An 11,115-nucleotide genomic window follows, 5' to 3' on the forward strand; every position below is an offset into this window, starting at 1 on the left:
TATAGGTCTATTAAAAGTAAGATTTTATGTCTCTGGAAAATGGTATATGCAAATTATTATATATTATTATATAGTTTATAAAAACTATATAATTCTCATTATATCTGCAGCTGTTAATAAAGTTGTTTTATAACTGTTCATTGCGCTTTTTACTCTTGACTGAGTCACAGCTTCCGCTGATTCAACCAATCACAAGTGGAGGTGGGCGGAGCAGGATCATCTGACCAATCAGCGCTTTGTCTGCTACGCTGGCTGGCGTGTGTCGTCATTGATGACGTGATGCCGTTGCCGTGACTGACTGAGAGCAGAGCAGAGCAGAGCAGAGCGGTGGATGAACAGAGTCCAGTGATACCGAGTAAAAACAATGTTTGGATCGTTGTTTCGTCGCTTCAGTTTGTTGGCGCGATGTGAAACTTCATTACTGAAGAGGTCTGGATGTTAAAACGAGGTTTGGAGCTGTTTCTGTCGAGGCTGAGGCTGGACCCTGAACACACCGGCAGCTAAGGTAAGGCTAACAGCTAACTATCTAGCGGTTAGCATCAGCATGAACGGCTAGCGTTAGCTTTAGCACTAGCCTTCTGTTTTTCGGCCATTTTCCCTCGTTTTTATCGCGTGGGTCCGAGTGTGTTTGTGTCTCTGAGTCCAAATCATCTCTGCGCTAACTAATTAGCATTATCGTGGAGTGTTAGCCTTAGCATTAGCCTCGTCTCTTAGCGGTACCTTTTAGCTGTGTTCCGTTGTTTGTATCGCGTGGCTCAGAGTGTTAGTGTTTCTCTGACATGAGTTGTGGGCCCATTAAATGAGCCTCTCTCGGTCTGTTTCCATCTCTTCACGCTCTCTGTTCAGACATGTCGTGTCTCTGTAATGGTGTGTTCCATCCGGGTCATCTGAAGTCAGTTTGTTTCGGGTTAGCTTCTGGTTCTGATCGTTTTACATCAGCTTCTGTCCAGCTTTTTGTCTCTTTGTGGTTGTCTTGTATCCTGTAGTTGTGGGTCTTTGTGTGTCCATCCCTGGTCGTTCTCCTCGCGCTCAGGTTTTTGTCTGTTTCCGGGACATATTCCAGGTGTAGAGGTAGTAATCTGTCCATGAGCATCCATTGATCCTCTGTTGTGGATGTTAGTGATCAGTCATTTGTTTGTGGCGACTTGATGTTTGACTGAGCTCAGTTTGTGTTGAATTCAGGATTGAAAACTCCATTTGAACTGCGTGTCCCTTCACAGAGTCTGAGCTGAGATCACTGAGAGAAACCAGTTTCACTCTGAAAGAGAAAATCTTCATTTCAAGGTTCTTGATCTAGTCCAGATGAGTCCAGGACCAGTTAGTCCACACTCTGTGGATTTACTGTCTTTTTTCATTGCAGCTCTCCTCACAACAGAATCAGACATTAAAACCAACAAATGCTAAATGAAGTTATTGTTAATTATCAGTAGAAGTGTTAAAAACGATGTATCAGAATAGTTGTCAGTGTTTTGTCTGTGGACAAAGTGACTGTAGCTCTCCTCAGCTTCTCACCAAACTATATCAAACACATCAGAACCAACACTAAATGTTCTGTCTTGGATTGTTATTGTTCAGGATCAATCAAAATGGGATTGAAAAATATCTTCAGTTTGATTGGACATGATCAGAAACTCTTCATTATGTGTTTGTGTTAGACACACTAGACTGCACTGTACAACACCATCAACTCTACAAATAAAATGTTGGAGTGACTTGTTCATAAGTCTGTTAATTTGAACTGTTGGTCAGAGGATGATTTAAAAGTATCTTTAGTTTATAATGGCCACTTCTACACTAACTTTAGCTGCTGTTAAGACCTTTGTATATTTGGTTATTATTCATTAAATGAAAAAACACAAAACAAAGATGTTTTAAATGTGTGTTAATAAGAAGGAGGTTGAAATGTGAAAAACTGATTCTCTATGTGAGCATCTGTGGTGGAAGAAATACTCTGACTTTTTACTGAAGAATAAAAAACACAAGTTGAAATTCCAAATTAACTGATAGTGTTATTATTGTTGTGCAGTTCACAGTAACACACATGACTGCTTCAGTGATTAGTTGATAGACACACAATCAATAATCATTTGACTTTTTCCCCAAATACTTGTTGTTGTTCTTCAGGAGGTGATGACAGTCAACTGTTGATTTTCTGAAACAACCTCTAATGTTTGTTAAATGTTGTGGTTCAGCTGAAATGTTGAATATTTATATAGTGTTTTCATGGTTAAACTGAGGAATAGGTAGTAGTGTATTGATCAATTTCCTTTGTATGTTTCTCTTTGGTTTCATAAATTAACGTTTTTAAAATGTCAAAAAACTAATAGTATATTAAGCCATTACAATTGTAACCAGAATAAATCACAGTATAACACGTTGTCAAAAATTTTATGAAATGTCGTACTGTAGGATGTGGTCACAAATGCCACACAAACATCTTAGTGTAGCGTGTAGTCAAAAAAGTCATACTATATTAAAGTAGTAGAGTATTGATCATTTTCCTTTGTATGTTTCTCTTTGATGTCCTCCAGGTGTCACCACTTCGTCCACAACATCATCCACAATTGCTGAGACGTCGTCCATGATCGGAGAGACATTGTTGAGGATGAGGGAGACATCGTCCACGATCAGAGACGTTGTCCCGTGACTCGTGGTGACTCGGTCCCCGATAAGTCGGCACTGCCGGCGTTCATGGAGACATTGTCAATGATCGCTGAGACTTTGTCCATAATCTCAGAGACATTGTCCGCGATCAGAGACGTAGTCCGCAATCACAGACGACATCGTCCACCATCGCTGAGCCGTCGTCCATGATCGGAGAGACATTGTTGAGGATGAGGGAGACATCGTCCACGATCAGAGACATTGTCCGTGACTCGTGGTGACTCGGTCCCCGATAAGTCGGCACTGCCGGCGTTCATGGAGACATTGTCGATGATCGCAGAGACTTTGTCCATAATCTCAGAGACATTGTCTGCGATCGCAGAGAGTCTTCGTACAGTGACGTTCTTTGAGACCAGGACAGAGGCCTCCAGGTAATTCACAAACAGCTTTGCATCAACTGTCCAACACAGAGCACTGACGTTAAACTGTTTATGTTCAGTATATCAGAAAAGTGTAATAATAGGAGTGATCGGCATTGAACATGTAAAAAACTAAAATTAATAATAATCATAATAAAGATATTTCAAATAATATCATAAATTAACGTTTTTAAAATGTCAAAAAACTAATAGTATATTAAGCCATTACAATTGTAACCAGAATAAATCACAGTATAACACGTTGTCAAAAATTTTATAAAATGTCGTACTGTAGGATGTGGTCACAAATGCCACACAAACATCTTAGTGTAGCGTGTAGTCAAAAAAGTCATACTATATTAAAGTAGTAGAGTATTGATCATTTTCCTTTGCATGTTTCTCTTTGATGTCCTCCAGGTGTCACCACTTCGTCCACAACATCATCCACAATTGCTGAGACGTCGTCCATGATCGGAGAGACATTGTTGAGGATGAGGGAGACATCGTCCACGATCAGAGACGTTGTCCGTGATCGCAGAGACCTTGTCAAAGATGAGAGAGACGTTGTCCATGGTCAGAGACATTGTCGCTGCTTCGCAGAGCTCTGCGCAAGAGTCGGTAGTGACACTGTGGTTCCTCGATTCGACGGCATGACCGCGATCAGCTGACATTGTTAATGATCACAGAGAAACAGTCTATCATCAGAGACTTGGTCCACGATCACAGACACATTGTCAATGATCGCTGAGACTTTGTCCATAATCTCAGAGACATTGTCCGCGATCACAGAGACGTAGTCCCCCATCACAGAAGACCAGGTGTCACCATTTCGTCCACAACATCGTCCACAATTGCTGAGACGTCGTCCATGATCGGAGAGACATTGTTGAGGATGAGGGAGACATCGTCCACGATCAGAGACATTGTCCCGTGACTCGTGGTGACTCGGTCCCCGATAAGTCGGCACTGCCGGCGTTCATGGAGACATTGTCAATGATCGCTGAGACTTTGTCCATAATCTCAGAGACATTGTCCGCGATCAGAGACGTAGTCCGCAATCACAGACGACATCGTCCACCATCGCTGAGACGTCGTCCATGATCGGAGAGACATTGTTGAGGATGAGGGAGACATCGTCCTCGATCAGAGACATTGTCCGTGACTCGTGGTGACTCGGTCCCCGATAAGTCGGCACTGCCGGCGTTCATGGAGACATTGTCGATGATCGCAGAGACTTTGTCCATAATCTCAGAGACATTGTCTGCGATCGCAGAGAGTCTTCGTACAGTGACGTTCTTTGAGACCAGGACAGAGGCCTCCAGGTAATTCACAAACAGCTTTGCATCAACTGTCCAACACAGAGCACTGACGTTAAACTGTTTATGTTCAGTATATCAGAAAAGTGTAATAATAGGAGTGATCGGCATTGAACATGTAAAAAACTAAAATTATTAATAATAATCATAATAAAGATATTTCAAATAATATCATAAATTAACGTTTTTAAAATGTCAAAAAACTAATAGTATATTAAGCCCTTACAATTGTAACCAGAATAAATCACAGTATAACACGTTGTCAAAAATTTTATGAAATGTCGTACTGTAGGATGTGGTCACAAATGCCACACAAACATCTTAGTGTAGTGTGTAGTCAAAAAAGTCATACTATATTAAAGTAGTAGAGTATTGATCATTTTCCTTTGTATGTTTCTCTTTGATTTCCTCCAGGTGTCACCACTTCGTCCACAACATCATCCACAATTGCTGAGACGTCGTCCATGATCGGAGAGACATTGTTGAGGATGAGGGAGACATCGTCCACGATCAGAGACGTTGTCCGTGATTGCAGAGACCTTGTCAAAGATGAGAGAGACGTTGTCCATGGTCAGAGACATTGTCGCTGCTTCGCAGAGCTCTGCGCAAGAATCGGTAGTGACACTGTGGTTCCTCGATTCGACGGCATGACCGCGATCAGCTGACATTGTTAATGATCACAGTGAAACAGTCTATCATCAGAGACTTGGTCCACGATCACAGACACATTGTCAGTGATCGCTGAGACTTTGTCCATAATCTCAGAGACATTGTCCGCGATCACAGAGACGTAGTCCCCCATCACAGAAGACCAGGTGTCACCATTTCGTCCACAACATCGTCCACAATTGCTGAGACGTCGTCCATGATCGGAGAGACATTGTTGAGGATGAGGGAGACATCGTCCACGATCAGAGACATTGTCCCGTGACTCGTGGTGACTCGGTCCCCGATAAGTCGGCACTGCCGGCGTTCATGGAGACATTGTCAATGATCGCTGAGACTTTGTCCATAATCTCAGAGACATTGTCCGCGATCAGAGACGTAGTCCGCAATCACAGACGACATCGTCCACCATCGCTGAGACGTCGTCCATGATCGGAGAGACATTGTTGAGGATGAGGGAGACATCGTCCTCGATCAGAGACATTGTCCGTGACTCGTGGTGACTCGGTCCCCGATAAGTCGGCACTGCCGGCGTTCATGGAGACATTGTCGATGATCGCAGAGACTTTGTCCATGATCTCAGAGACATTGTCTGCGATCGCAGAGAGTCTTCGTACAGTGACGTTCTTTGAGACCAGGACAGAGGCCTCCAGGTAATTCACAAACAGCTTTGCATCAACTGTCCAACACAGAGCACTGACGTTAAACTGTTTATGTTCAGTATATCAGAAAAGTGTAATAATAGGAGTGATCGGCATTGAACATGTAAAAAACTAAAATTATTAATAATAATCATAATAAAGATATTTCAAATAATATCATAAATTAACGTTTTTAAAATGTCAAAAAACTAATAGTATATTAAGCCCTTACAATTGTAACCAGAATAAATCACAGTATAACACGTTGTCAAAAATTTTATGAAATGTCGTACTGTAGGATGTGGTCACAAATGCCACACAAACATCTTAGTGTAGTGTGTAGTCAAAAAAGTCATACTATATTAAAGTAGTAGAGTATTGATCATTTTCCTTTGTATGTTTCTCTTTGATTTCCTCCAGGTGTCACCACTTCGTCCACAACATCATCCACAATTGCTGAGACGTCGTCCATGATCGGAGAGACATTGTTGAGGATGAGGGAGACATCGTCCACGATCAGAGACGTTGTCCGTGATTGCAGAGACCTTGTCAAAGATGAGAGAGACGTTGTCCATGGTCAGAGACATTGTCGCTGCTTCGCAGAGCTCTGCGCAAGAATCGGTAGTGACACTGTGGTTCCTCGATTCGACGGCATGACCGCGATCAGCTGACATTGTTAATGATCACAGTGAAACAGTCTATCATCAGAGACTTGGTCCACGATCACAGACACATTGTCAATGATCGCTGAGACTTTGTCCATAATCTCAGAGACATTGTCCGCGATCACAGAGACGTAGTCCCCCATCACAGAAGACCAGGTGTCACCATTTCGTCCACAACATCGTCCACAATTGCTGAGACGTCGTCCATGATCGGAGAGACATTGTTGAGGATGAGGGAGACATCGTCCACGATCAGAGACATTGTCCCGTGACTCGTGGTGACTCGGTCCCCGATAAGTCGGCACTGCCGGCGTTCATGGAGACATTGTCAATGATCGCTGAGACTTTGTCCATAATCTCAGAGACATTGTCCGCGATCAGAGACGTAGTCCGCAATCACAGACGACATCGTCCACCATCGCTGAGACGTCGTCCATGATCGGAGAGACATTGTTGAGGATGAGGGAGACATCGTCCTCGATCAGAGACATTGTCCGTGACTCGTGGTGACTCGGTCCCCGATAAGTCGGCACTGCCGGCGTTCATGGAGACATTGTCGATGATCGCAGAGACTTTGTCCATGATCTCAGAGACATTGTCTGCGATCGCAGAGAGTCTTCGTACAGTGACGTTCTTTGAGACCAGGACAGAGGCCTCCAGGTAATTCACAAACAGCTTTGCATCAACTGTCCAACACAGAGCACTGACGTTAAACTGTTTATGTTCAGTATATCAGAAAAGTGTAATAATAGGAGTGATCGGCATTGAACATGTAAAAAACTAAAATTATTAATAATAATCATAATAAAGATATTTCAAATAATATCATAAATTAACGTTTTTAAAATGTCAAAAAACTAATAGTATATTAAGCCATTACAATTGTAACCAAAATAAATCACAGTATAACACGTTGTCAAAAATTTTATGAAATGTCGTACTGTAGGATGTGGTCACAAATGCCACACAAACATCTTAGTGTAGCGTGTAGTCAAAAAAGTCATACTATATTAAAGTAGTAGAGTATTGATCATTTTCCTTTGTATGTTTCTCTTTGATTTCCTCCAGGTGTCACCACTTCGTCCACATCATCATCCACAATTGCTGAGACGTCGTCCATGATCGGAGAGACATTGTTGAGGATGAGGGAGACATCGTCCACGATCAGAGACGTTGTCCGTGATTGCAGAGACCTTGTCAAAGATGAGAGAGACGTTGTCCATGGTCAGAGACATTGTCGCTGCTTCGCAGAGCTCTGCGCAAGAATCGGTAGTGACACTGTGGTTCCTCGATTCGACGGCATGACCGCGATCAGCTGACATTGTTAATGATCACAGTGAAACAGTCTATCATCAGAGACTTGGTCCACGATCACAGACACATTGTCAATGATCGCTGAGACTTTGTCCATAATCTCAGAGACATTGTCCGCGATCACAGAGACGTAGTCCCCCATCACAGAAGACCAGGTGTCACCATTTCGTCCACAACATCGTCCACAATTGCTGAGACGTCGTCCATGATCGGAGAGACATTGTTGAGGATGAGGGAGACATCGTCCACGATCAGAGACATTGTCCCGTGACTCGTGGTGACTCGGTCCCCGATAAGTCGGCACTGCCGGCGTTCATGGAGACATTGTCAATGATCGCTGAGACTTTGTCCATAATCTCAGAGACATTGTCCGCGATCAGAGACGTAGTCCGCAATCACAGACGACATCGTCCACCATCGCTGAGACGTCGTCCATGATCGGAGAGACATTGTTGAGGATGAGGGAGACATCGTCCTCGATCAGAGACATTGTCCGTGACTCGTGGTGACTCGGTCCCCGATAAGTCGGCACTGCCGGCGTTCATGGAGACATTGTCGATGATCGCAGAGACTTTGTCCATGATCTCAGAGACGTAGTCCACGATCACTGAGTCCTCATATAATGAAGACGGTAAGAAAATATTTTTATTTCTATTAAAAAAAACTGCAAAAAAATCTAAATCTAAAGTGAAGTTAAATTGTTTCAGTATAGTAAACCATCGAAAATATCAAAAAATGTCATTGTGTAGTAAGACATAAAAATGTCATTCTATACAAAGTCAAGTAAAACCGCCGAATGTTGTGGTTCAGCTGTAATGTAGAATATTTCTGTTTTCATGGTTAAACTGTTGATGAAGAATAGGTAGTAGTGTACTGATCATTTTGCATGAAAAATGTCAAAAAAAAGTCATAGTATAGTAAGACATACAGTGCTCATAAGTTTACATACACTGGCAGAATTTGTGATTTCTTGGCCATTTTTCAGAGAATATGAATGATAATACAAAAACGTTTCTTTCACTCATTGTTAGTGGTTGGGTGAAGTCATTTATTATCAAACAATTGTGTTTGCTCTTTTAAATCATAATGACAACAGAAACTACCCAAATGACCCTGATCAAAAGTTTATATACCCTAGTTCTTAATACCATGTGTTGCCCCCTTTAACATCAAAGACAGCTTGAAGTCTTTTGTGGTAGTTGTGGATAAGGCGCTTTATTTTCTCAGATGGTAAAGCTGCCCATTCTTCTTGGCAAAAAGCCTCCAGTTCCTGTAAATTTCTGGGCTGTCTTGCATGAACTGCACGTTTGAGATCTCCCCAGAGTGGCTCAATGATATTGAGGTCAGGAGACTGAGATGGCCACTCCCAGAACCTTCACTTTTTTCTGCTGTAGCCAATGACCGGTTCACTTGGCCTTGTGTTTTGGATCATTGTCATGTTGGAACGTCCAAGTACGTCCCACGCGCAGCTTCCGGGCTGATTAGTGCATTTTCCTCTAATATTTTCTGATAACATGCTGCATTCATCTTGCCATCAATTTTGACCAAGTTCCCTGTGCCTTTGTAGCTCACACATCCCCAAAACATCAGCGAACCACCTCTGTGTTTCGCAGTAGGAATGGTGTACCTTTCATCATAGGCCTTGTTGACTCCTCTCCAAATGTAATGTTTATGGTTGTGGCCAAAAAGTTCAGTTTCAGTCTCATCACTCCAACTAACTTTGTTATACAAGTTTTGAGGCTTGTCTCTGTGCTGTTTGGCGTATTGTAAGCGGGTTGCTTTGTGGCATTGGTGTAGTAATGGTTTTCTTCCTGCGACTCAACCATGCAGCCCATTTTCTTCAAGTGCCTCCTTATTGTGCATCACATGACTCAGAATCCAACAATGTCAGTGGAGCACTGGATGAAACATGCAGGGGTCTGTCAGGAGCCCAGAAACTCGCTGACCTTTTATACACACACATTGATTACAAACAAACAGATCACAGGTGAGGATGGTTACCTTGAGCAGCCATTTAAACTTGTGTGTGTCAACTTGTGTGTATGTTATCAGGCCAAAACCTCCAGGGTATATAAACTTTTGATCAGGGTCAATTGGGTAGTTTCTGTTGTCATTATGATTTAAAAGAGCAAACACAATTGTTTGATAATAAATGACTTCACCCAACCACTAACCATGAGTGAAAGAAAAGTTTTTGAATTATCATTCATCTTCTCTGTAAAATGGCCAAGAAATCACAAATTCTTATGAGCAAAACTGTAAAAATGTTTTACACTAAGTCATGTAAAACGGTCGAATGTTGTGGTTCAGCTTTAATGTTGAATACTTCTCTGTGTTTTCATGGTTAAACTGTTGATGAGGAATAGGTAGTAGTGTACTGATCATTTTCCATTGTACGTTATTCTTTGATTTCCTCTAGGTGTCACCACTTTGTCCACGATCTGAGAGACATGGTCTACGATCAGAGATGTTGTCTATGACTCACAGAGACGTGCAAGAGTCGGTAGTGGCGGAGTTCCCCGATTCAACGGCAGTGCCTGGGATCAGAAAGATATTGTCGATACATGATCATGGAGACTTTGTCCATAAACAGAGATATTGTCTGCGATCACAGAGACGTAGTTCACGATCGCAGAGAGGTTCAGGACAGAGACCTGCAAGTAACCTGCAATATAAATGCAACTAGGAATATCTGAAGATTTAACAGTCAAAGTAATCTCTTCCTAGATGTAGTTTGCAACAGTAGAAGTTGTCTGTAAACTTCGAAGTAAAAGTACAAAAAAAGTAAAAATAATAATTATTTTGTACAAAATGTACAAAATAATGGTAAATATAATTAGAGGTAACAATAACTGTTATCTGTAATATTTAAGCAATGCAGAAGTAATCCAAAAAATACAAATGTCATAGTATAGTAAGGCCTCCAAACATGGTCATAGTATAGGAAGATGTCAAAAAAATTTGTTGTCTTTGTCATTTCATTTCCTTTTTTGTTCAAATAAAGACTTTTGAACTGAATATTTTGCTGTTTGATTAATATTGTATGAAAGTGAATATTGTTAACTTCTCAAACTCATTCAATTATTATTATTGATAGGGTAATTTTGGTTCTAGTTCTTGAATTTATAGTTTGTAAAATGAGATTAATGAGTTTAGGGTTAGGGTTAGGGTTACAGCTTTTAGTCAGAGGTTAGGGTTAGGGTTATGGATTTTAACTACACATTATGGTTAGGGTTAGGGTTATGGATTTTAACCACAAATTAGGGTTAGGGTTAGGGTTGCAGGTTTTAGTCAAAGGTTAGGGTTAGGGTTAGGGTTACAGGTTTTAGTCACAGTCTAGGGTTAGGGTTAGGGTTATGGATTTTAACTACACATTATGGTTAGGGTTAGGGTTATGGATTTTAACCACAAATTAGGGTTAGGGTTAGGGTTGCAGGTTTTAGTCAAAGGTTAGGGTTAGGGTTAGGGTTACAGGTTTTAGTCACAGTCT

The 11,115-nt window shown here is 41.6% G+C and overlaps 1 long non-coding RNA gene across 5 annotated transcripts; it reads left to right on the forward strand.

The window, feature by feature from the left end:
* Positions 1–270: 270 nt before the first annotated feature.
* Positions 271–10,573, forward strand: LOC127139596 (uncharacterized). Of its 5 annotated transcripts, none has more exons than XR_007809850.1 (7): positions 272–505; positions 2,966–3,035; positions 3,441–4,070; positions 5,128–5,658; positions 6,067–6,971; positions 7,380–8,256; positions 10,045–10,569. It is a non-coding gene; the product is annotated as an uncharacterized LOC127139596 (long non-coding RNA). The 5 variants fall into 5 exon arrangements; XR_007809847.1 differs by lacking the exon at positions 272–505 and adding an exon at positions 515–907 and having other exon boundaries at positions 2,532–3,035; XR_007809849.1 differs by lacking the exon at positions 3,441–4,070 and having other exon boundaries at positions 271–505; positions 4,754–5,658; positions 10,045–10,573.
* Positions 10,574–11,115: the final 542 nt, after the last annotated feature.

This window comes from Lates calcarifer, unplaced genomic scaffold, assembly GCF_001640805.2.
Source record: "Lates calcarifer isolate ASB-BC8 unplaced genomic scaffold, TLL_Latcal_v3 _unitig_1799_quiver_1601, whole genome shotgun sequence".
Lineage (NCBI taxonomy): Eukaryota > Metazoa > Chordata > Actinopteri > Centropomidae > Lates > Lates calcarifer.